This window comes from Dendrobates tinctorius, unplaced genomic scaffold (genome assembly GCF_039654945.1).
Source record: "Dendrobates tinctorius isolate UK_male_01 unplaced genomic scaffold, ASM3965494v1 ptg000134l, whole genome shotgun sequence".
Lineage (NCBI taxonomy): Eukaryota > Metazoa > Chordata > Amphibia > Anura > Dendrobatidae > Dendrobates > Dendrobates tinctorius.
The window spans coordinates 27030437-27057175 of NW_027361802.1; positions in this window are offsets into that span (position 1 = coordinate 27030437).

Genomic DNA, 26739 nt, shown 5'->3' on the forward strand with positions numbered 1-26739 from the left:
ACTATGTCACAGCTTGAGATGCAGTGGGCTGAAGCTGAGATTTAAGATGAACTATCAGAATGGAAATCAGAAAATCCCTGGAGAGAAAGTATCTCAGCTCCTGTAGATATCTATTTTCTTTGTACCCTATAAACATAAGCATTCTACAGCCTCTCTGATCTACTCTGCACAAGCACAAACATGCAATTACATTTCAATAAATGCATAAGTATATATTTATTTGGTATTTTTGTCATTTTCTCCACTTGATCTTGGAGAGAGCTGCATTCATTTCACAGCTGCTTATATGCAATTTGCAGATTTTTTTTTCAATTTAAAATAAAATGCACAAAACAGATATTATTGCTAAAGTATTTAGAATATATAAAAAATAGAGGGTCATTGAAATGTATGAGTGCAGATTCCTTTTTTAGCATTGAAATTAATTTCTTTTAATACAAATATTTTTACTTTTTTCTAAGGTTTAGCATATTAGGAAGAATTAAATGTGTGAATTTAATTTGGTTTTGATCTGAAATATGGATGTGAGCAGCCTCATAGACTGTATTGGGTACCTGTTCTATCCATGATAACCAAAGGTAAAGCATTATGTGAATCAGTGAGGTCCAAATTAGACTTTATATCGTCATTCTTAAAAAGAAGATGGTAAAAGCCCTTGTAAGCCCCAGGTGTTACAATTCCTCCTATCAAAGTGTCTGGACACAGTGAATGACAGCTCTGCCATCCAATCTAGGAATTGGACATGCTCAACAGTCTAATTAGATGCTGGGGCGTGCTGAGTTTTCAGTGTCTGTAGTGACAGTTTAGCCGTCCAATCAGGACCAGAGCTTGCCGGCTATTACCTGGCTATTTAACCATCTTCGCCTTTGATTGCTGCCAATTGTAGTTTGCACATGAGGTGCGTGCTTACTCTGTGCTCCTTGTCTCTTATTCTGATCTTTGCTGATTGACTTTAGATTTGTCTTTACCACCTGTTTACCTAGCCTAGCCCATTTATCATAATCCGCTATCCTTCTTGGAATTTAGACCTTGGACTGTTTTCTTACTACGCCTTTGTTCCACCGTTCTGTCAATAATGTACTCTCTAGGCTTTTGACTTTGGTACTCTTTACTATCCAGCTTCATGGTTTATCCAAGAGTAGGGACTAATGTCACACCAGGCAGTGAAGGCTCTGTGGAGATTTCATTGCAAAGATTCAGTTTGTGGTCATGTGTCTTTAATCTAATTCCAGTACCTGAGGAAATGCCCCACCATCTTTCAGATAAGTACACTGTTTTTAAAAAAAGAAATTTGGTCTTGTTTTTTTATTATCCTGCTGTGTTTTTTAATTAAGTTTTATAACATTATCTAATTTATTTTATATGTATCCAGAATCATCATGCAATATATTTCTTCTTCTAATTAGTCACCAACTATTTCCTTTATTTCAGTATTAATCGAGAAATTGATGGATTCAAATATTACATGTATAAGAATGTAAAGCTGGCTGTCACCTAAACACTGTAAAAGAAACAAGTGCCTTTAGTTTTTAATTTAACGCACACAATTCTACAATTGCAAACTCCTTTGTATGTCTGAAAGGATCACACATGATAAGTTTAGATGTAGAATATAAAATGGTAGATCTTTAAAAGAGCTAGAAATTTCAATTGCTTGACTAGCAAATTGATGCTTGTAAATTCTAGCACCAAGGGTAATACATTACGTCAAGGTTTTGCACCATCACCTACCATGTGGCTATGATTTTGAATTATCCAATACTAATTTGCTCAGAATTAAAGACAGGGTTCGAAAGGTGAACATTTCTCCTTTTGAGAGTGCCAAGCCAATGTAAGGAGACTTATAGGCCATACAATGATTCTCTGGTAAATTTAAATATTCAAATAACCTCTTGAGAGGAACTATTATTTAGGATAAGAAGCCAAACTAGAATCGCCATTTGTAGTCATGTGTTTTGGGGTGTTTTCTCTGAACAGTAAAACAAGTGACCAAATCTCTGAATTGTATTTACTTTTGAGAGTGCACTAAAATACGTGTGAAATTTTTTTTAAATGAATGTGCCCTTATACAGCATACATTACAGTTTGCTTGTTTTTATTGCATGGTAACCTGTAATCAATTCTTGGCACACTAAAGCATTTGAGAAAGTTGAAGTTTGCATGAATTTTCACAGAAAATGTTGTACCTTCTATATTTTAGCTTAAATTCACCAAAATTCAATTTTTCAAAAAAGGTGATGAAAGCCACTAAGTGGCAATGTTCTCAAAATTAGTCTGTCAATATTCTGTGGAATAGCAGGACCTGAAACTAAGTGATCAAAGCCACTAAACCCCTTAGTGACTGGGCCAAATTTTTTAAATCTGACCAGTGTCACTTTATATGGTAATAACTCTGGAACGCTTCAGCATATTTGGAGACTGTTTTTTCGTGACACATTATACTTTATGAAAATGGTAAATTTTAGGTTGATATGTTTTGTATTTATTTATAAAAATATCAGAAATTTGACAAAAATGTAAAAAATATTAGCAATTTTCAAACTTTGAATGATTAATCCAGATAGTCATACCATAGCAAAACTTTAATAAATAACATTTCCTTCATGTCTGCTTTAAATCGGCAACATTTGTAAAATGTTATTTTAATTTGTTAGCATTTTAGGAGGTTTAAAAATGTAGCAGCAATTTTTTCCTTTTTCCAAGGAAATTTACAAACTTATTTTTTTGGGGCCTTATCCAGGTATGAAGTGACTTTGGTGGTCCTATATTTTGGAAACCCCCAAAAATGATACCATTTTAAAAACAGCACCCCCTGACATATTGAATACTGCTGTTGTGTAGTTTATTTACCCTTCAAGTGATTTTCAGAAATCTCTGGAAAGAAAAAGTGCATTTTTACCAACTAAATGATGGAAATTTCTGAACAGGTTACTATAGCCGGCAGACTCTGAGGCCATTGTTTGGTCATGAACTGCCATGGCAAACTTCAGGACCACACAATCATGATCTCAGAGGGTCAATGGGGATAAAGAGGAAGCCCCCCGCACTCTGTTAACCATTTATATGTTGTAGTCACTATGGACAGCAGCATCTAAGGGGTTAAACAGATATTGATGGTGCAAACACTGATCGTAGCTAATGCAGCAAGTTGTTAGCTATAGTTTACAACCGACAGCTGCTAGATGGTCACCTGTATGGGGATTCTATTCTCTTATATCTCAGGTCAGTAAAATGATGTATTTGTGGTGATTAGGGGGTTAAGCCATACTATTTCTATGTCCACTTGAAGGTTAAATAGGTTGCCTCAGAATGCATTTTCATGAGTTCATCACTTATGGATTTCATAAACATTGACAGTTTGGGCCAGTGGCATGGTCGCGCTGCATATTTCAGCTATGCTCTCTCCAAGCCTGCTAGCACAGGAAGGTTTGCCTCTGCAGTAGGAGAGAGGAACTGAGACATTGAGGTTCATCGGTTTCAGCAATATGGCCAGGCTCGGAGTGGCAAGGGCAGACTGTAAAGCATAGGGCGTGCTCATGCCACCCGCTCCTTGTCTAGGCAATTGATCAGGCTGGGACTGCAGCGTGCCTGCTAACCCAGGAAATATGCTGTACTGTACTCTAAAAAATTAAAAATCCCTTTACTCTTGTAAAAGTGAAAATATGTAAAAAGAGTGAAATTAACCCCTTCACAACATGCGCCATACTAGTATTTGATGTGGACTCTGGCGCTGAACCCTGTGGTACAGTAAAGGGTGTTTTACTGGATGGGAGATACATTTCTCCCAGCAGATTAATGTTTGGCCAGGTTTTTCCCTAAAGACAGGACCTGCGATGATGTCATGGTCACGTGATCAGCCCATGTGATGTCTACCTCACTTGTGGGAGAGGTTATGGGCTATGTAATGGAGGTTGGTGTTTGGCACATGGTGAGTGTGTCTGGAAGTTACAGGAACTTGGCTGGACTTAGCCTGAACTTGTATACAGGATCCCCGTGCTGCAGGACTATAGCAGCAAGACTCTCAACAACCTCGGGAATGGCACCTGGCGAATGCCGCGGACCTGGCAGCCGCTTAGTTAAGCCCATCCTGTGCAAGGGGTGAGTCTGGGACCAGTAGTTCTCCAAGCTGGAGTATATTTGTTTTTCCTTACTTTCTGCTAATCTGCTATTTGCAACGTGACATTAAACCACTGAAATTGGAATTTAAGCCTGTGTGTTGCCTCATTACTGCAGCCCTGCCATTACCTACCAGAGCAAATCCTTACAATTGGTGGACTGAATACGGGCAAACGCAGTGAGGCCAGGCTGTTTTTCTTATTTTTGTACCCCAGCCTATGTCCTGTTTGAAACAAGTGGCACAGACCCAGTTGGGGAACTTTCCAGAAATGGAGGCCTCGGTAAAAACGCTCATAGAGGCCTTGCGACAGCAGCAGCAGGCTATGCAGCAGCAGGCTACACAGCAGCAGCAGACTATGCAGCCACAGCAGGAGGCCATGAGGCAGCAGCAGGAGGCCGTGCGACAGCAGGCTATGCAGCAGCAGGCTATGCAGCAGCAGGAAACCAATCAGTTGTTGATACAGCATATCACAACAGTGCAGACAAAAGGAACTAACCTGGGAATCCATTATCCCCGGAAAGCGGTTCATACAGCGGTTCCCAAAATGGAGAAGTCGGACGATGTGGAGGAGTACCTGGAGATGTTCGAAGGAGTTGTTGAGAGAGAGAAGCTACCCCGGGACCAGTGGGCAGAAATCATTGCTCCGTTTCTGGCCGCAGGACCTTTGAAAGCACATCAGGAGCTACCCAAGGAGCAAAGGGTGGACTACAAGGTCGTCAAGGGTGAGATACTGGCACGTCTTGGGGTAAATGTGTTAATTCGGGCCCAGCGGGTACACCAGTGGGAGTTTATCCCCTCCAAGCCGGCTCGGTTCCAGTATTATGACCTGATGCACCTGTTACGAAAGTGGTTGCAGCCTGACGTGTTATCCCCCATGGCCATACTGGACCGCATAGTGACTGATAAGTTTTGGAGGGCTTTGCCCCCCTCCCTCCAGACATGGGTCGGACTGGCATCCCCTACTAATGCCATGCAGATGATAGACCTCATAGAAAGGTATTATCACGCTTACCCTTATCTGCAGGAGGGTAGCGTGACCGGTCAGCGGTCCCGGCGTAGGAACTCGGACCACGGGGCTGTCAGCAGCACAGGCTGGAATGTCGCAGGACCTGTGGAGGGGGCGGAGCGCTTGCAGAAGCACTCAGAAGCTGTAGGACCTAGCACCACGTGACCTGTGACGACAGAGGGGGCGGAGCTTATCGCAGGGACGCTGAAGTGACAGGCAGAGGGCTCAGAAAGCCAGGAGTTTACACAGTAGCGATGGTCGGGCAAGCCAGAAGTCATACACAGGAGAATCAATGCGGTACAGAGTCAGGAAGAACAAGAATGGTCAGGGAAGCAGGAGGTCAGGCACGGGTCGGGCTGCATGGTACAAAATCAGAAAGCCAAGAGACAGAAACCAAAATCCAGACCAGGTCATACACACAACAAACACAAGAAACAGGCGAGAGGCACTTAGCAAAGGCAGGGTCGGACACACTCAGGTATGAAGTGTAAACGACAGGGAAGGTTGCTCGCCTGTGGCCATAAATACCCTCCCTGAGACCGAAGAGAGGCTCCAAGCATTAACCCTTCGCTTGTCAGACCTAAATTCCAGATACCATGACATTAACCCTTTGCTTGTCAGACCAAAATTCCAGATACCATGACAGTACCCCTCCCTCAACGGGGGGCCTCCAGACCCCCAGGTCTTCCTGGGTATCGAGCATGATATGCCCTGACCAGACGATCTGCGTGTACTGATCTGGCCGGTACCCAGGAATGATCCTCCGGGCCATACCCTTTCCAATGGACGAGGTACTGCAAAGAGCCACGAACCCATCAAGATTGCACAATTTTTTGCACCTCGAACTCCATGTGGCCGTCCACCGATATCGGCGGTGGTAGAGGAGTATGTTCCTCTCTTACTGAACCTACAGGCTTAAGCAAGGACCTATGAAAAACGTTGTGCACCTTCAGGGAGGATGGGAGACATAGCCGATAAGTTACCGGATTAATCACCTCCGTTATGACGTAGGGACCAATAAATTTGGGACCCAACTTTGCTGATGCAAATTTTAACGTTATATTCCGTATTGAGAGCCACACCTTGTCCCAACACTGCAAGTCCTGACCCGGACCCCTCTTTCTATCAGCGAAACGTTTGTACCTTCCCTGAGCCTTTTCAATACTTGCACGAACCCTTGACCATAACCCACTGATCTGCCTAACCGAATCCTCTACCCCAGGACAATTTGAGTCCAACCGTGAAAACTCACCAAAATGAGGGTTCAATCCAAGATTAACAAAAAAAGGTGACCTACCGGTGGACTGGTTAATTCGGTTATTAAATGCAAACTCCGCCAATGGTATTGCATCACACCAGTCGTCTTGCAGTGTTGAAGTCAAACATCGAAGGATTTGTTCCAAAGACTGGTTGGTGCGCTCCGTTTGGCCATTACTCTCCGGGTGGTAGGCTGAGGAAAAAGACAAACATATCCCCAACTTCCTACAGAACGCTCGCCAAAATGTCGCTATAAATTGTGCCCCCCTATCCAAAGCGATATTGATAAGTACCCCATGGAGACGAATGATTTGGGAAAGGAAGTGTTTAGAAAGGACCTCGGCAGACGGTAGTTTCGACATGGGTACGAAATGTGCCATTTTTGAAAACCTATCTACTACTACCCAAATGACGGTATTACCCTTGGAGGGGGGGAGGTTGGTAATGAAATCCATGGACAAATGGGCCCATGGTCTTTCTGGAATTGGCAGCGGTACCAATTCCCCGGCCGGCCGGCAATGAGAGCTCTTAGAACGGGCGCACACCCCAACGGCCATGACATACCCCTTAATTTCTGAACACATTGATGGCCACCAAAACATTCTCTTTACCGCCTCACAAGTGGCCGTAATACCTGGGTGGGCCCCCAACTTAGAATCGTGAAACTCTCGTAAGAGCTTGGACCGTAAGACCTGTGGTACAAACAATTTATTAGGCGGCTTGGCCCTTGGAGCTAAAGATTGAGCCCCCACAATCTCCCGCTCCAACTTTGACGAAAGCTCGGCTATCACCACCCCGGGTAGAAGAATGGACGAGGGAGGATCGGGGGCAGAAAGAGGTTCGAAACTTCGTGACAATGCGTCCGCCTTCATGTTCTTAGAACCAGGCCGGAAAGTTATGGAGAACTGGAACCGGGAAAAAATAAGTGACCACCGAGCCTGTCTGGGAGTCAACCTTTTTGCTGTGTTAATGTACTCCAAATTTTTATGGTCAGTGATAACCGTAATTGGATGTTCTGCCCCCTCCAAAAAATGCCTCCATTCTTCAAACGCTAGTTTTATAGCCAAGAGCTGTTCCCCACATCATAATTTCTCTCTGCCGGAGAGAACTTCTTGGAAAAAAAAGCACAGGGTCTGAGATTAGTTAATGTAGCCGAACCTTGAGACAAAACAGCCCCCACCCCCACTTCGGACGCATCCACCTCTACCACAAACGGCTGTGACGGATTAGGCTTCACCAGAACTGGCGCGGACATAAAGCAATTCTTCAGACTCACAAAAGCTTGTTTGGCCGGAAGGGACCAATTTTTTGTATCGGCCCCCTTACATGTGAGATCGGTAATAGGTTTCACTATCTGAGAAAAACCCTTGATAAACCTCCGATAATAATTTGCAAGCCCTAGAAAACGCTGCAGGTCCTTCAGGTCCTGGGGTTGGACCCAATCTGCAATGGCCTGCACCTTTTTGGGATCCATACGAAACCCCTGTGGGGAAATGATCAGCCCTTGAAAAGTTAACTCCTGCACAGAAAAGGTACACTTTTATAATTTAAAAAACAATTGGTTCTCCCTGACTCTCTGGAGAACAATCTTAACATGAGATAGGTGAGACTGCTCGTCTGTGGAGAAAACCAAGATATCATCTAAATAAATGACAACAAAGCGGCCAATCAGGTCCGCAAAAATCACATTAATAAAATTCTGAAAAACGACTGGTGCGTTGGCGAGACCGAATGGCATCACCAGATTCTCAAACAATCCCTCAGTAGTTAGAAATGCTGTTTTCCATTCATCCCCCTCTTTAATCCTGATAAGATTATAAGCCCCCCTAAGGTCTAGTTTGGAGAACCATTTTGCTCCCGAGAGTTGATTGCACAGATCGGGAATCAGCGGTAAGGGATAAGCATTTTTAACAGTGATTTTATTGAGTTCCCGAAAGTCGAGGCAGGGACGCAGGCCACCATCTTTCTTTTTAACAAAAAAGAACCCCGCTGCTATTGGAGAGACCGACGGTCTGATATGCCCTTTACAGAGACTTTCCTTTATATACTCTTTCATTGCCAAGCGTTCAGGCCCAGACAAATTAAACAGACGGGCTTTGGGTAATTTGGCCCCTGGGACTAAATCAATGTTACAATCAAAAGGCCTATGTGGGGGTAATGCCTCGGCCTCGCTTTTGGAGAACACATCCTCGAAGTCTTTCAGGCACTCCGGAATGCCCTCCAGACACACAGAAGACTCAAGACAGTATTTGCAGGGGAAACACAACACACAGCTTTATAGGAACAGTCATCACATTTCATACCCCATTTAACAATTAACCCCCTTTCCCAGTCAATTACCGGGTTGTGCCGCTGAAGCCACGGCATACCCAACACCAGCCCTTCAGGTAGATTATCCATAATGAAACATTTCATCTCCTCCGCATGAGAGGAGCCAACCTGTAACACAAAGGTATTGGTGGCATAACGAATCCCCGAATGGGTGAGAGGGGAGGAGTCAATTGCCACAATTTTCAACGGGGTCTCTAACCTGACTGTCCCTATCTTGGCCCTGGAGACGGTGCTGGTTCTGACCAGGTTTAGAGAGGAACCGCAGTCCACTAAAGCTGTGGAAAAAAAACGACATTTGTCTACCAGCAGTTCAACATCAAGCAACAGCTTGGGGCATGAGGAAAAAGGTACCTGCGGGTCTGGGAAGCCTCCTCGATCACTACCCAGACCTAGTAGTTTCCCGACGGCTGGGAAGACGAGGGACAGGATGGACAGTCTCTCCTCCAATGTACTGCTTCTCCACAATAAAAGCACAGCTGTTTATCGCGCCGGCGTCTCCTCTCTTTCTCTCTGATGGATGTGGCACCAATCTCCATGGGGATTGCACTGGCCCCAACTTCCTTGCTCTCAGTGAACAGAGGGGACTCAGATTGCATCACCCCTCTGGCCCTTAACCGTCGATCCATCCGAACTGCCTGTGTCATGGCATCTTCCAGGGTATCAGGAGGCGGATGCAGAGCTAGGGCGTCCTGAAGGCGTTCTGCTAAGCCCCTACGGAATAGACCGCGGAGAGTCGCATCATCCCAGGTGACTTCCGCTGCCCACCGCCGAAACTCAGAACAATACCACTCTGCAGAGTGCCGACCCTGACGTGCGCTCATCACCATGTCTTCCGCCAGGCGTACTCTATCAGGCTCATCATAGATACGGCCCAAGGCCTCAAAAAATGCATCCACAGTCATACGTTCTGGTGCTGTGGGTGCTAGCGAAAATGCCCAGGCTTGTGGGGCACCTCGCAACAGGGAGATAACTACCCCCACCCTCTGAAATTCTCCCCCGGATGAGCGAGGTCTCAGGGAAAAAAATAATTTACACCCCTCCCGGAACGCTCTGAACTCCTTTTTGTCTCCAGAAAAGGAGTCAGGCAGTTTAACCGGGGATTCAGGGGACGTAAGGGATACATCCCTACTCTCGGAAGACATAGCCCCTTGCATAGTATTAACCAGCTGCTGCTGGGTATGAGCCATACTGCGCTGTTAAACACTCATCTTTTTTAACATTTGAGAGAGCTGCTTCACTTGCTCTGACAATGCCTGCATCGGGTCCATGACTGCAGCAGACCCACCACACACTCACACACAGGTAGTAACAGAAGGATGAGTGGGGGGGGAGGAAAAAGTAATAAGGTCATTTATAATATCACGCTTACCCTTATCTGCAGGAGGGTAGCGTGACTGGTCAGCGGTCCCGACGTAGGAACTCGGACCACGGGGCTGTCAGCAGCACAGGCTGGAATGTCGCAGGACCTGTGGAGGGGGCGGAGCGCTTGCAGAAGCACTCAGAAGCTGTAGGACCTAGCACCACGTGACCTGTGACGTCAGAGGGGGCGGAGCTTATCGCAGGGACGCTGAAGTGACAGGCAGAGGGCTCAGAAAGCCAGGAGTTTACACAGTAGCGATGGTCGGGCAAGCCAGAAGTCATACACAGGAGAATCAATGCGGTACAGAGTCAGGAAGAACAAGAATGGTCAGGGAAGCAGGAGGTCAGGCACGGGTCGGGCTGCACGGTACAAAATCAGAAAGCCAAGAAACAGAAACCAAAATCCAGACCAGGTCATACACACAACAAACACGGAAAACAGGCGAGAGGCACTTAGCAAAGGCAGGGTCGGACACACTCAGGTATGAAGTATAAATGACAGGGAAGGTTGCTCGCCTGTGGCCATAAATACCCTCCCTGAGACCGAAGAGAGGCTCCAAGCATTAACCCTTCACTTCTCAGGCCAAAATTCCAGATACCATGACATTAATCCTTTGCTTGTCAGACCAAAATTCCAGATACCATGACAGGTATGGGGCTACCAAAGAGCTACAGGGAGGGACTCCCCGGAAGGTAACAGGAAGGATCCCTAAGTCTCCACCCCTGGTTCAGTGAGCGGAGCCCAGGAAGGCTGCTCAGGACTTATCTGGGGAAGTAAGGAGCCTCATGATCTGCTGGCAGTGGCAGGAACCAGGTCATATGAGAGCTGATTACCCCCACCTGGCTGAGCCCATGGACACAAACTTTGGGTACTGCCAGTCTCACTTTGCCAAACCGATGTGTGCAATGGGCACCCCGAAAAGTCCCAATATGGAACATTTGTGTTGGGTTGAAGTGGAAGGTACCCGGCTGTTGCTCTATTGGACTCAAGGAGTCTTGTAACCCTGGTACGAGCCAGCTGGATACAAACCAGCCAGTATACGGGTCGGAAAATAGGTGTGTTGTGTATACATGGGGACTTAAAAGACTATCCCACCACACTAGTGGTGATAAACATGCCAGCAGGAAGGCAGTGCCACGAGGTGGGGGTTGTGACTAATCTGGATTATGAAGTGATAATTGGAAGAGACTTTCCTTTATTTTCTGTGCTGTGGCCATCTGTTGTCCCAGTCACTGAGCAACTGCCGGCACCAGAGGCAACCAATTTACATTCCCCAGAAGTAGGGCATGAACCTGGTGGCCCAGAGGAAGAAGTGCTGGCAGTAGGGGTACCCTTCCCTTCGGTGGAGGAGGGGAAGAATTCTCCCATAGAAGTATTGGCTGGAGAGGTGTAAGACTTGCCGCCAGGACCCGAGTTGTCAGACTTGAATGTAGCAGGTGACAATTTTGGTACGGCGTAACTCCGAGACCCTACTTTGGCCTGGGCCAGAGAAAATGTACTGTTTGTTAATGCGGAACTCCAACAACCTGGGGCAGCTATAGTGTTGCCATGCTTTGAGCTGAACCAAGATTTGTTGTACCGAGTGGAGAAAATACATGGATTTATGAAGGATCGCTCCTGTAAAACTAACCTGATCAGCTTCTATGAGGATGTAAGCTCTCAAATGGACCAAGGAGAATCATTGGATGTCATTTATCTCGACTTCTCTAAAGCATTTGACACTGACCCACATAAAAGATTGGTAAGTAAGATGAGAAAGCTTTGGCTAGGGGAAAATGTGTGTAGATGGGTAGGTAGCTGGCTTAGTGATATAAAACAAAGAGTGGTTATTAATGGTGCATACTCAGATTGGGCAAGGGTTACTAGTGGGGTACCACAGGGTTCTGTATTGGGCCCCCTACTATTTAATATATTTATTAATGATCTAGTGGATGGCTTACACAGTAAAATATCAGTATTTGCAGATGATACAAAACTATGTAAGGTAGTTAACACAAAGGAGGACAGTTTGCAACTACAGACAGATTTGAGTAAATTGGAGAATTGGGCTAAAAAATGGCAAATGAGGTTTAACACAGATAAGTGTAAAGTTATGCACATGGGAAGGAGAAACAGATGCTACAATTACTTACTAAATGGGAAACTGCTAGGGAAATCAGACATGGAAAAAGACTTAGGTATCTTAGTCAATAAGAAGCTAAAATGGAGTGCCCACTGTCAGGCAGCTGCCACCAAAGCAAATAGTGTCATGGGATGCATCAGAACAGGTCTGGGGACACGAGATGAAAACATAATTCTCCCTCTGTACAAATCACTCATCAGACCACACTTGGAGTATTGTGTGCAATTTTGGACATTACTGAACTTGAAAGGGTTCAAAGGCGGGCCACTAAAATGATAAATGGAGTTGGTTTACTACAATACCCAGAAAGGTTATCAAAATTAGGCCTATTTACTCTAAAAAAGAGAAGACTTAGGGGAGACCTAATATATATGTACAAGTATACCAGGGCAATACAGAGATCTCTCCAATGAACTGTTTGTACCAAGGACTGTGACAAGAACAAGGGGGCATTCTCTTCGTTTGGAGGAAAGACAATTTCTGCACCAGCATAGAAGAGGGTTCTTCACGGTATGAGCAGTGAGGCTCTGGAATTCTCTTCCTGAGGAAGTGGTGATGGCCAACTAACTCACTGAATGAATTTACGAAAGGAATGGATGCTTTTCTTGTGAGTAACAGTATAGAAGGTTACAAATAACATAATATTATAGGTAGATGGTTGACCCAGCTTAGGGGAAGGAATTTTTTTTCCCTATGGAGAAAATTGGCTTCTACTCTGTTGATTTTTTGCCTTCCCCAGGATCAACAATGCAGAACAGCTGCACTAAAAATAGGCTGAACTAGATGGACATAAGGTCTTCCTTCAGCCTTCAAAACTATGTTACTATGTTACGTGGGGAAATGGTAGAACAGTTACTGGTACCTAAGGCATATTGTAGGCTGGTAATGGACTTAGCGCATGCGCATGTACTTGGGGGACATTTGGGCCAAAAGAAAACCCTAGACCGAATTCTGCAGCAGTTCTACTGGCTAGGGGTCCATGAAGAAGTTAAACGGTACTGTAATTCCTGTCCAGTGTGCCAGGTAACCAGTCCCCAGCCTCACTTTCGGAGTCCCTTGGTGCCTTTACCAATCATAGAGGTACCCTTCGAGAGAGAGTGGCAATGGATCTGATTGGGCCTCTCAATCAGTCGGCAAGGGGACGCCAACACATCTTGGTAGTTCTAGATTATGCTTCCTGATATCCTGAGGCCATTCCTCTGCGCCACACATCAGCTAAGCTTATAGCAAAGGAACTCATGGGTATGTTTTCGCACGTGGGAATTCCTCAAGAAATTTTTACAGACCAGGGAACGGCCTTTATGTCAAAAATTATGAAGGAACTCTGCCGTTTGCTAAATGTTAAACAGTTGCGCACATCGGTCTATCATCCCCAAACAGATGGTCTGGTAGAAAGATTCAATAAGATGCTGAAGAACATGTTAAAAAAGGCAGTTTCCAAAGATGGGAAGGACTGGGATCTCTTATTGCCATATTTTTTGTTTACAGTGTGGGAGGTGCCTCAGGCATCTATGGGGTTCTCGCCCTTTGAACTATTGCACGGCAGACATCCTCGGGGCATACTCGATATAGCCAAAGATGCCTGGGAGAGCCAACTTACGCTGTTGTGAATTCACTTTCTGGCCTACCTCTGGTTGAAAGTGAAGGTAGTGGAGCTGGTTGTATTGACAGAGGAGTCACGAGTTCTCTTTCCGGGCTCCCTCTGGTGGTTACAGGAGGTAATGGAGCTAATCTAATTGACAGAGGCCTGCCACCTGATAATGAGGATGACGATTGGACATCTGGAGTCTCTGACTGGATTTAAGACAGCCAACTCCCTCTATCCTTGCTGGTGATTTTTTCTGCCTCCTGAGGTTTTAGTTTCCAGTTCAGTCCCTGCATGCTCAAGCTAAGTGTTCTTTGCTATTGTTCACATTTGATTTGGTTTTGTCTATTCCGTTTTGTGTGGTCAGCCAGCAACGGCTGGGGCTGTGCTGAATTTCCATCCTTATGTTACTGTTTGTACCAGTTTGTTTGTTGTCCCTTATTAAATTGGTCTCTTTTTGCTCTGCTTTCAGAATATGCCAGAGTGCTGATATAGTGGGTGAAGTCTAGTGACTTCAGAGTTTTTGCTATTAGAAGTGTTGGACATTTTTGCAGGTTTTTTGTTTGATTGCAGACAGTGTCTTTCCTTTCCTGTCCATTCTAGTTAGTGTGGGCCCCATCGTTTGCTCAGCCTATTTTCCTACCTGTGTTTGTGTTTTCATCTTGTCTCACCGACAATATACGTTTGGGGGCTATCTATTCCTTTGGGGTCTTGCTCTGGAGCAGTTTAGATTTCCCCTTTTCTTGCTTTAGGCTTATTTAGTTCTCCGGCTGTGTTGAGGCATCTGGAATAATCGTAGGTACGCTCCACGGCTACTGCTAGTTGTGTGGATAGGATCAGGGGTCTGCAGTCCGCTTAGTTACCAACCTCTCTGGTTTTCTGTTGCTTAGCTTGGTCTTGTTTTCCTCCTCGGTGACCCAATCATGAGAGAATCACTAGCCTAAACCACAGATTCTAGGGTACTCAAAAGCAGAAGAAAATTGTAAAAAAAAAAAAGGGTCAGAATTTTTTTTTATATATATATTTTTTCCTCTTTTTCTCTGGGTCCGTAGGAGGATTTTTTCTTTAATGGAGATTAAGCAATTATCTGATTGTGTTGAGCAGCTCGCTGCTGAAGTGCGGGGAATTTCCGCCTATCTCGCTCAATCACCTGCTGTTGAACCAAAAATCCCTACTCCTGATGTGATTTTTGGGGATCGGTCTAAATTTTTGAATTTTAAGAATAATTGTAAATTATTTCTTGCCTTGAAGCCTAAATCATTGGGGAACTCTGTGCAGCAGGTTAAAATTGTCATCTCCTTGCTGCGCGGCGATCCCCAGGATTGGGCTTTTTCTCTGACACCTGGAAATCCTATTCTGACTAATGTGGACGCATTTTTTTCAAGCCTTGGGGTTGTTGTATGATGAACCTAATGCTATTGATCAAGCTGAGAAAACCCTATTGGCATTGAACCAGGGTCATGAATCTGCAGTGTTATACTGTCAAAAATTCCAAAAATGGGTGGTTCTTACTACATGGAATGACGGTGCCTTAGCAGCTTTCTTTCGGAAGGGTTTATCAGAGACCGTAAAAGATGTTATGGTGGGATTTTCTGTTTCCTCTGGTCTTGATGATTCTATGTCATTAGCTATTCAAGTTGATCGGCATTTACGTGAACGTAAAACTACACAAGAGGGGTTGCCGCCTTTTGAACAAACGTCTGAACCCATGCAATGTGATAGGGTTTTGTCTAGGGCGCAATGTCAGGAGTAGAGTTGAGCGAAACGGGTCGAAAAAATTCAAAAGTCGCCGACTTTTGGCAAAGTCAGGTTTCATGAAACGAAACCCGACCCTAGGATGAGGTCGGCCACGAGGTCGGCGACTTACGCGCCAAAGTCGCATTTCAAAAGTTTGTTTTGCGCTCTTTTTCAGCCAATCAGGATCCATGGACACTGAGGGCAACGTGATGACATATGCAGGGGTCACCTCCATCTTTCAGAAGGGCATGCAAGTGATTGGCTTGCTTTGGTGGGCGTCACAGGGGGTATAAAAGGGCGTGCACGCCGACCGCCATCTTACTTCTGCCGATCTCAGTATAGGGAGAGGTTGCTGCTGATTCTGTAGGGAGAGCGTTAGGCAGGGAAGAAGACAAAAAAACTGCTTCTGCTGCTAGCGATTTGGCCTGCACAACACACCAGTCACTGTGTGTGCAGTGCAAGGGGAAGCTATATAGTGGTGTATCAGTGGTGTTGGTTGTTGGGCTGCCTTCTAAGACTTCCTGACATTCCAGCATTGCTGTTTACCCACTGCTCCGCAAACTGCTTTTTTAAAAGCAATCCCAATTTTTTTTTTTTGTCCTGCTGAGAAGAAGAAAAAAAAACTGCTTCTGCTGCTAGCAATTTGGCCTGCACAACACACCAGTTACTGTGTGTGCAGTGCAAGGGGAGGCTATATTGTGGTGTATCAGTGATGTTGGTTGTTGGGCTGCCTTTTAAGGCTTCCTGACAGGCTGGCATTGCTGTTTACCCACTGCTCTGCAAACTGCTTTTTTAAAAGCAATCCAATCTCCCTTTTCCTCTAGTCACTTTGGTCACAGCTGTGCCATCGAGCCTGTCACATAGCGCTCAGATATTCATTGGGCCTCACACAATCCAAAAGTGTCCAGTGTCCAAAAGTGTGTGCAGAGATTCAAAATCTCCCTTATCCTCTAGTCACTTTGGTCACAGCTGTGCCATCGAGCCTGTCACATAGCGCTCAGATATTCATTGGGCCTCACACAATCCAAAAGTGTCCAGTGTCCAAAAGTGTGTGCAGAGATTCAAAATCTCCCTTATCCTCTAGTCACTTTGGTCACAGCTGTGCCATCGAGCCTGTGACATAGCGCTCAGATATCAGTGGGTCTCACACAATCCAAAAGTGTCCAGTGTCCAAAAGTGTGTGCAGAGTTTCAAAATCTCCCTTATCCTCTAGTCACTTTTGTCACAGCTGTGCCATCGAGCCTGTGACATAGCGCTCAGATATCAGTGGGCCTCACACAATCCAAAAGTGTCCAGTGTCCAAAAGTGTGTGCAGAGATTCAAAATCTCCCTTATCCTCTAGTCACTTTGGTCACAGCTGTGCCATCGAGCCTGTCACATAGCGCTCAGATATTCAGTGGGCCTCACACAATCCAAAAGTGTCCAGTGTCTAAAAGTGTGTGCAGAGATTCAAAATCTCCCTTATCCTCTAGTCACTTTGGTCACAGCTGTGCCATCGAGCCTGTGACATAGCGCTCAGATATCAGTGGGCCTCACACAATCCAAAAGTGTCCAGTGTCCAAAAGTGTGTGCAGAGATTCAAAATCTCCCTTATCCTCTAGTCACTTTGGTCACAGCTGTGCCATCGAGCCTGTCACATAGCGCTCAGATATTCAGTGGGCCTCACACAATCCAAAAGTGTCCAGTGTCTAAAAGTGTGTGCAGAGATTCAAAATCTCCCTTATCCTCTAGTCACTTTGGTCACAGCTGTGCCATCGAGCCTGTGACATAGCGCTCAGATATCAGTGGGCCTCACACAATCCAAAAGTGTCCAGTGTCTAAAAGTGTGTGCAGAGATTCAAAATCTCCCTTATCCTCTAGTCACTTTGGTCACAGCTGTGCCATCGAGCCTTTGACATAGTGCTCAGATATCAGTGGGCCTCACACAATCCAATAGTGTCCAGTGTCCAAAAGTGTGTGCAGAGATTCAAAATCTCCCTTATCCTCTAGTCACTTTGGTCACAGCTGTGCCATCGAGCCTGTCACATAGCGTTCAGATATCAGTGGGCCTCACACAATCCAAAAGTGTCCAGTGTCCACAAGTGTCTGCAGAAATTCAAAATCTCCCCTGCCCTATAGACACCTTGTACCTTGTTTTACATTACTATATAGTTTGTTGGATTTTGTCTACATTTCTACCAAAAATGAGGAAGGCTGGTGGAAGAGGCCGTGGAATTGGGCGGGGGTTGGCAGCTGGTAATGATGGTGTTGGTGGTGGATCTGATGGTAGTGGCAAGAGCAAAATAGGACCGAATGCAGGAGGTGTTGAGCCTGCGTCATCGTCTGGCTACATAAGGCCTCGAACGCTTAGTTTTCTAGGAGTTGGCAAACCGCTTTTAAAGCCAGAGCATCAGGAAAAAGTTTTGTCTTACATTGCTGACTCAGCCTCCAGCTCTATCGCCTCCTTTTCTTCAGTTGTAAAAAGTAAAAGCACTGAGTCGTCATTGGAGGCTCATGTTCATGAACCACACCTTTCCTTGTGTCCTTCACCCCAACCAAGATTGAAGGATGACGCAGGCCATACTACTGATTACTCCATGGAGCTGTTTTCACATACCATGCCTGGATTATCAAGTCAAATGGTGAATTACCCAGGCCAAGATGAATCTGACATGGAGTGCACTGATGCACAGCCGCTGATGGATGATTCTGCTGGTACATTCACTCAGAGCACTACATTGTCCTCGCAGTGTACAGAGCCAGATTCTGAACCTGATGAGACTCAGGTGCCCCTTCCTGCACACTATACCACCATACACGGTGACACAGAGGAAGGTGCACATGACATAGAAGAGGAGGTGATGGATGACCCAGTTGTTGACCCAGATTGGCATCCATTGGGGGAAGAGGGTGCTGCTTCCAATAGCTCAGATGAGGAGCATCCACAGCAGACATCGACATCGCAACAGCTGTTATCTGGCAGGCCCGTAGCACTCCAAAGACAGGTTCCAAACATCAAAAGAGTTGCTGGACAGCTTGTCCAGAGGGTCAAAAGATCACAGCGTGCTAGGCCGCAAAATGTCTGCCAAAGTAGGAAGAGTGCAGTGTGGCACTTTTTTGAACAAAATCCTCATGATCAGGCCAAGGTTATCTGTAAGAAGTGCGCAAAGACCTTTAGCCGAGGGAAAAATCTGAAAAATTTGAATACCAGTTGCATGCTTAGACATTTAACCAGCATGCACTTGCAAGCGTGGACACAACACCAAACCTCAAGTGCCACATGTGCAACTGATCACAACGAAGGTAGTCAGCAACGCAACATTGTTTCCCCCACTGTAAGCCCACCGGTTAGCACAGCAGCAAATGTTGAGGTGTCGTTGCAAGGCCACAGCAGTCAGGGAATCCCACTGTTATATCAACGAAAGACTGATTCTAGGCCATCAGAAAGAACACCAACTCCATCACCATCATCAACCCTCTCTCAGTCCGCCCTGTCCACCGCTACTTCCACCATATGCAGCTCTCAAGTCCAGCTCACCCTCCCAGACACTATGAGTAGGTCAAGAAAGTACTCAGTCTCTCATCCGCGTACACTGGGTTTGAACGCCCACATTGCCAAACTAATCTCGTTTGAGATGATGCCCTTTCGGTTGGTGGAAAGCACAGCTTTCCGTGAACTCATGGCCTATGCAGTACCACGCTATGACCTACCCAGTCGCCACTTCTTCTCTCGCAAAGCCATCCCAGCCCTCCACCATCATGTGAAAGACCGCATTGTCCATGCACTCAAGCAGTCAGTGAGCGGAAAGGTGCACCTCACAACTGATGCATGGTCCAGTCGGCATTGCCAGGGCCGTTACGTGTCCATCACTGCGCACTGGGTTAATGTGGTGGATGCAGGGTCCACAGGGGACAGCAGTGGTGGGACAGTGCTGCCTAGCCCACGGTATAGGAAACAGTTGGCTGTAGGCGTTCGACCCTCCTCCACCTCCTCCTCCTCCTCCAGAAGCGAAAGCTCGTCCACAGAGCGCAGTCGTGCGAGCACTCCATCTGCAGCTGCCACTGTTGCACACGATGTGTCCCCCTATCAAGCAGCTAGTGGAAAGCGTCAGCAGGCTGTGTTGCAGATGATGTGTTTGGGCAACAGACACACCGCCGAGGTGCTGGCCGAGTACTTGAAGCGACAAACTGAGTCATGGCTGGGCAGTGTACATCTTGAGGCAGGCAAGGTAGTTAGTGATAACGGCCGTAATTTTGTGGCAGCCATAGCCCTTTCAAAACTCAGCCACATACCTTGCTTGGCTCACACCTTGAACCTGGTGGTGCAGTGCTTCCTCAAAAATTATCCGGAGTTAACAGCCCTGCTCCAGAAGGTGCGAAGACTGTGCGCGCACATCCGCCGGTCGCCTGTACACTCCGTTCGTATGCAGAAGCTGCAGCGATTGCTCCACCTTCCCAACCACCACCTCATTATCGACATTGCAACAAGGTGGAACTCCACCCTGCACATGGTGGAGCGGCTGTGCGAGCAGAGGCAGGCCATAATGCATTTGTGGGAGGATACACGGCCAGGCACTTTGAGAGCAGACATGGAGTTGACAGGTGTGCAGTGGTCGAAGCTGAAAGACCTCTGTAAAGTCCTTCAGTGTTTTGAGGAATGCACATGGCTGGTAAGCGCAGACGACGCCATCCTAAGCATGAGCATCCCACTTATGCGTCTGCTCATGCAAACTTTGACGCACCTTAAGGAGCAGGCGTCTGCAGCCAATGTTGATGAGGAGGAAGAGGAGGAGGGAATCCTTGATGACATTCAGCCATTGTCTGCTCAGGGACCTCTCCTGGACGAGGTGGAGGAAGAAGAGGAGGAGGAGGATGATGATGGGGATGATTACTTAGGGGAGGAGGATGCATCTCGTGGGGCAAGTGAAAATGTTGGCGTGGCAAGGTCTGGTACAGGGTTTGTGCGTGACTGGAGGGATGTGGATTTGCCAGAAAGTGCTCCTCCACCCAGCACTCGCAGTGCATCATTGACACCGGGAACATTGTCCCACATGTCAGATTATGCCTTGCAGATCCTAAAAAGGGACCCCCCGCATTGCCAAAATGATGAACGATGACGACTACTGGTTGGCCAGCATCCTGGATCCACGCTATAAAGGCAAATTACAAAACATCATGCCACAGGAGAACCTTGACCTAATATTGGCTAATAAACAAGCAACTCTGGTAAATCGGTTGCTTGAGGCATTCCCAGCACACAGCAGCGGTGATGGTTCTCACACGAGCCGTACGGGCCGGGGGCAGCTTGGCAGAGGTGTTCGTGGTGCACACAGCAGAAGTGGCGTTGGAGACAGGGGTTTCATGACAATGTTGTGGACTGATTTTTCAAATACCGCTCACACAACTGGTAATACTGCATCGATGGAAAGTGACAGGAGACAGCAGTTGTCAACTATGGTTACAAACTACTTTTCCTCCCATATCGATGTTCTCCCACACAGGTCATTCCCCTTGACTATTGGGCCGCTAAACTGGACACCTGGTCTGAATTGGCCCAATATGCCTTACAGGAGCTCGCTTGCCCAGCTGCAAGTGTGCTATCGGAAAGAGTCTTCAGTGCAGCTGGATCAATCCTGACAGAAAAAAGGACCCGTCTGTCAAACCAAAATGTGGATGATCTAACCTTCATTAAAATGAACCATGCATGGGTTTCCAAGGATTTTGTCCCACCTTCCCCTGATGACACATAGGGTGACAGAAAAATGGCTTGCTTTGGTCCACCTCTTCCTGGGACTTCCCCTATTTCGCCTTTTGCATCAGCTGAATGTCCAACATCAACATATGCCACTTTCTAAAACTCCCTAACTGTGCTGCCTCTCCCCCCATGGCCAGGGTCACCACCTAGCGCACGACACCGTGCGAGTGCCGTTGCCCTGGACAGGTGGGTAGGCCGACTCTTGGGCGCGGGCACTGGCACAGGGTCCCTCATAGTGCAATCAAGTGTCTCTGACGGTGGTGGTGCACACCCGCCGTCAAACACACCGCTGTACTATGAGGGGCCCAGTGCCAGTACCGACGCCCACGAGTGGGCCCCCCTTGCTTGGGCAGGGCCCCAGCATTTGCAATCTTTACCTCTCCCTGCTCCTCCGCTGTGTAATCTGGGCCATCAAATCCATACTGTGCCTGACACCGTCTGAGCCTGCCTCCTGATGTATAGACATATATTTTGAATGTGTACGCTATCCATACATGTTATCCAGGGATACGGTACCCTTTCTAACCTTTGTGCAATCACGTGCAATCCATACTGTGCCTGACACTGTCTGAGCCTGCCTCCTGATGTATAGACATATATTTTGAATGTGTACGCTATCCATACATGTTATCTGGGGATACGGTACCCTTTCTAACCTTTGTGCAATCATGTGCAATCCATACTGGGCCTAACACCGTCTGAGCCTGCCTCCTGAGACATATATTTTGAATGTGTACGCTATCCATACATGTTATCCAGGGACACGGTACCCTTTCTATCCTTTGTGCAATCACGTGCAATCCATACTGGGCCTAACACCGTCTGAGCCTGCCTCCTGAGACATATATTTTGAATGTGTACGCTATCCATACATGTTATCCAGGGATACGGTACCCTTTCTCACCTTTGTGCAATCACGTGCAATCCATACTGGGCCTAACACCGTCTGAGCCTGCCTCCTGAGACATATATTTTGAATGTGTACGCTATCCATACATGTTATCCAGGGATACGGTTCCCTTTCTAACCTTTGTGCAATCACATGCAATCCATACTGTGCCTGACACCGTCTGAGCCTGCTTCCTGATGTATAGACATATATTTTGAATGTGTACGCTATCCATACATGTTATCCAGGGATACGGTACCCTTTCTAACCTTTGTGCAATCACGTGCAATCCATACTGGGTCTGACACCGTCTGAGCCTGCCTCCTGATGTATAGACAAATATTTTGAATGTGTACGCTATCCATACATGTTATCCGGGGATACGGTACCCTTTCTAACCTTTGTGCAATCACGTGCAATCCATACTGGGCCTGACACCGTCTGTGCCTGCCTCCTGATGTATTGACAAATATTTTGAATGTGTACGCTATCCATACATGTTATCCGGGGATACGGTACCCTTTCTAACCTTTGTGCAATCACGTGCAATCCATACTGGGCCTGACACCGTCTGAGCCTGCCTCCTGATGTATAGACATATATTTTGAATGTGTACGCTATCCATACATGTTATCTGGGGATACGGTACCCTTTCTAACCTTTGTGCAATCACGTGCAATCCATACTGGGCCTAACACCGTCTGAGCCTGCCTCCTGAGACATATATTTTGAATGTGTACGCTATCCATACATGTTATCCAGGGATACGGTACCCTTTCTAACCTTTGTGCAATCACGTGCAATCCATACTGGGCCTAACACCGTCTGAGCCTGCCTCCTGAGACATATATTTTGAATGTGTACGCTATCCATACATGTTATCCAGGGATACGGTACCCTTTCTAACCTTTGTGCAATCACGTGCAATCCATATTGTGCCTGACACCGTCTTAGCCTGCCTCCTGATGTATAGACATATATTTTGAATGTGTACGCTATCCATACATGTTATCCAGGGATACGGTACCCTTTCTAACCTTTGTGCAATCACGTGTAATCCATACTGGGCTTGACACCGTCTGAGCCTGCCTCCTGATGTATAGACATATATTTTGAATGTGTACGCTATCCATACATGTTATCCGGGGATACGGTACCCTTTCTAACCTTTGTGCAATCACGTGCAATCCATACTGGGCCTGACACCGTCTTAGCCTGCCTCCTGATGTATAGACATATATTTTGAATGTGTACGCTATCCATACATGTTATCCAGGGATACGGTACCCTTTCTAACCTTTGTGCAATCACGTGTAATCCATACTGGGCCTGACACCGTCTGAGCCTGCCTCCTGATGTATAGACATATATTTTGAATGTGTACGCTATCCATACATGTTATCCGGGGATACGGTACCCTTTCTAACCTTTGTGCAATCACGTGCAATCCATACTGGGCCTGACACCGTCTGAGCCTGCCTCCTGATGTATAGACATATATTTTGAATGTGTACGCTATCCATACATGTTATCTGGGGATACGGTACCCTTTCTAACCTTTGTGCAATCACGTGCAAGCCATACTGGGCCTAACACCGTCTGAGCCTGCCTCCTGAGACATATATTTTGAATGTGTACGCTATCCAAACATGTTATCCGGGGAAACGGTACCCATTCTAACCTTTGTGCAATCACGTGCAATCCATACTGGGCCTAACACCGTCTGAGCCTGCCTCCTGCTGTATAGACATATATTTTGAATGTGTACGCTATCCATACATGTTATCTGGGGATACGGTACCCTTTCTCACCTTTGTGCAATCACGTGTAATCCATACTGGGCGTGAGAACGGCTGGCGAGCTGTTAAGCAAGCTACAGCACCTGTGGTTTGCACACGTAAGTTTTTCATTTTTTCAGGAATGACGGTTAGGCCTAATTCCGGAACTGCGGTTGACCTGCACTTACTGGGAAATCATTGTTCGCGGGTAATAATTGTAATCAGTGATCCCCATCACTAACGTTGTTCAGCGGGTTATCTGCACCTGTAAGCGACAAACGCTGGCCTTTTCAGTGTAGCGCACATGCAGCCACGGACATGTAAGGGCATGACACACCAGTTATTGGCCAATCTCATGTGCCAGAGCCTCACGTGTCCCTCTAGTAAGCCGGACTCGGACCGCGGGGCATGACGGAGTCTCGTTCGTTAACGGAATTAAGCTTGCAATGTGTGCATCTGTTCTGTAGCTGGCATGGTTGAGGTTTCCCAGGTGGAGTCGAATTTAACCGTAGGCTCCACTCCTGGTGGTGCCCTTCTGGACATTCCTTTAAGGTTCAGCTTTGCAACCATACTGCCCACGTAAAACAAACACTTTGCCTTCATGAACGCTGTTTGGAGGGTCATGACTCGTGGGAATAACACCGCCCAATCAGTTAACCTGCTAGAGAGATCCTTCGTTGCTCCCAAGCATGACATCACACTCCCTAGGAAGAAGGTAATGCCACTGTGGTGACCGTACTCCTGGGAGCGACACAAGTGCACTGATGCCCAGCCACTGCTCGATGAATATGCTGGTACATTGACCCAGACCACTACATTCCCCTCGCACGCTACCCGGCCTGAATCTGACCCTGATGAAACTCAGGTTACCCTTCCCATATACAGTTCCATCTTACACGGTGACAAAGAGGAAGCTGCAGATGAAAGTGCAGGTTCGGCCCACCCGCCATCAGACACACCACCGTACTATCAGGGGCCCTGTGCCAGTGCCGTCGCCAACGAGTGGGCCCCCCCTGCTTGCCCAGGATCACAGCACTTGCAAAGTTGAAATACTGTACAGTGAGATGGAAGATGGGGACGACGAGGAGTCTAGACTAGTACAGGGATTCCCTAGCGAGGAGACTTATTTGATTGTTTTCAATGTTGGGACAGCAATTTTTGGGGAGCACTATACTCTGGAGAATGATAGATGGGGCCCACCATACACTGGAACATTCCAAAGGTGGACATCAGACACTGGAGCAGCATTTACAGGGCCCATTATACACTAGAGCATTAGAAATGGGGCCCATTATGTTTGGAGCATTATTTGGGCCCATAAGACAGTGGAGCTTCATCCATGGGGACCAACATATACTGTAGCATTATGTGGAGCTCATCATATACTGTTTCAAACATTATATGGGACCAATGATTCTGTATGGAGAAATAGATGGGCCTCGTCATGAGATGTAAAAAGTGAGGTATTTTTCATTGTACTATACCGCTATTTCTCTGCCGTATCGGAGCATGATGAGTTGTGGTATGTGTTAAAGGGGCGCTCTTTCGCCCAGGGCACATGAAAACCTGCAGCCAGCCCTCCCCCCCCACAACTTTAGCCAAATAACCCCCATTTTTCAGTGCGTAACTTGTATTATGAAGTTAATTAAGGTTGACAAGCTTAAGTAAGAAGAATCGATGCTTTTGGCATTCAAATGGGCACTGTAGGTGTGTTTCCTGTCCTCCTCTCACTGCCGACTTTTATTCCCCATTGACTTACATTGGGTTTCGTGTTTCGGGACGACCCCGACTTTTCCCTATAATCGGACGATCTTGCTCGACCCGACTTTTGGAAAAGTCGGGTTTCACGAAACGAAACTCGACCCTAAAAAACCAAAAGTCGCTCAAATCTAGTCAGGAGTTTAGAAGGCGTAATAAGCTGTGTTTTTTCTGTGGAGACGCCTCTCATACTATTTACGTCTGCCCTAAACGAGAGAAACATTTTGCACACACATTTGCTGTGGGCAGTGTACAACCTAAGTTCCTTTTGGCAATTACTCTGATCTGCTCCTTATCCACATTTTCTGCTAAGGCTTTTGTGGATTCAGGAGCAGCTTTGAATCTGATGGATTTGGACTTTGCTAAACATTGTGGTTTTCCCATGATACCCCTGCGGACGCCTATTCCTTTGAGGGGTATTGATGCTACTCCTTTGACGGAGAATAAACCCCAGTTTTGGACCCAGGGGATAATGTGGGTCGCCCCGGACCACCAAGAAAATTGTAAATTTTTGGTGCTGCACAATTTGCATGATACTATTGTTCTGGGTTTTCCCTGGTTGCCAACTCATAATCCTGTTTTGGATTGGAAATCTGTGTCTGTGGTGAGTTGGGGTTGTCAGTGTGTTCTTAGTGACATTCTTGTTTTCTCCACCTCTCCCCAGTCTCATGATATTCCTGATTATTTGGTTGATTTTGATGATGTATTTAGTGAGAGTAAGTCTGCGTCTTTGCCTACTCATAGGAGTTATGACTGTGCAATTGAGTTGATGCCCAGGTGTAAATTTCCCAAGGGTCGGCTTTTCAACTTATCAGTACCCGAATATGATGCTATGCGATCTTATATCAAGGAGTCATTGGAGAAGGGTCATATTAGACCATCTTCTTCACCCTTAGGTGCTGTTTTTTTTGTGACCAAGAAAGATGGTTCATTAAGGCCTTGTATAGACTATCGTTCCCTTAACAAAATCACGGATAAATATCAGTACCCGTTACCCTTGATTTCTGATTTATTTTCCAGAGTTAAAAGTGCCTGCTGGTTTACCAAGCTTGACCTCAGGGGGCG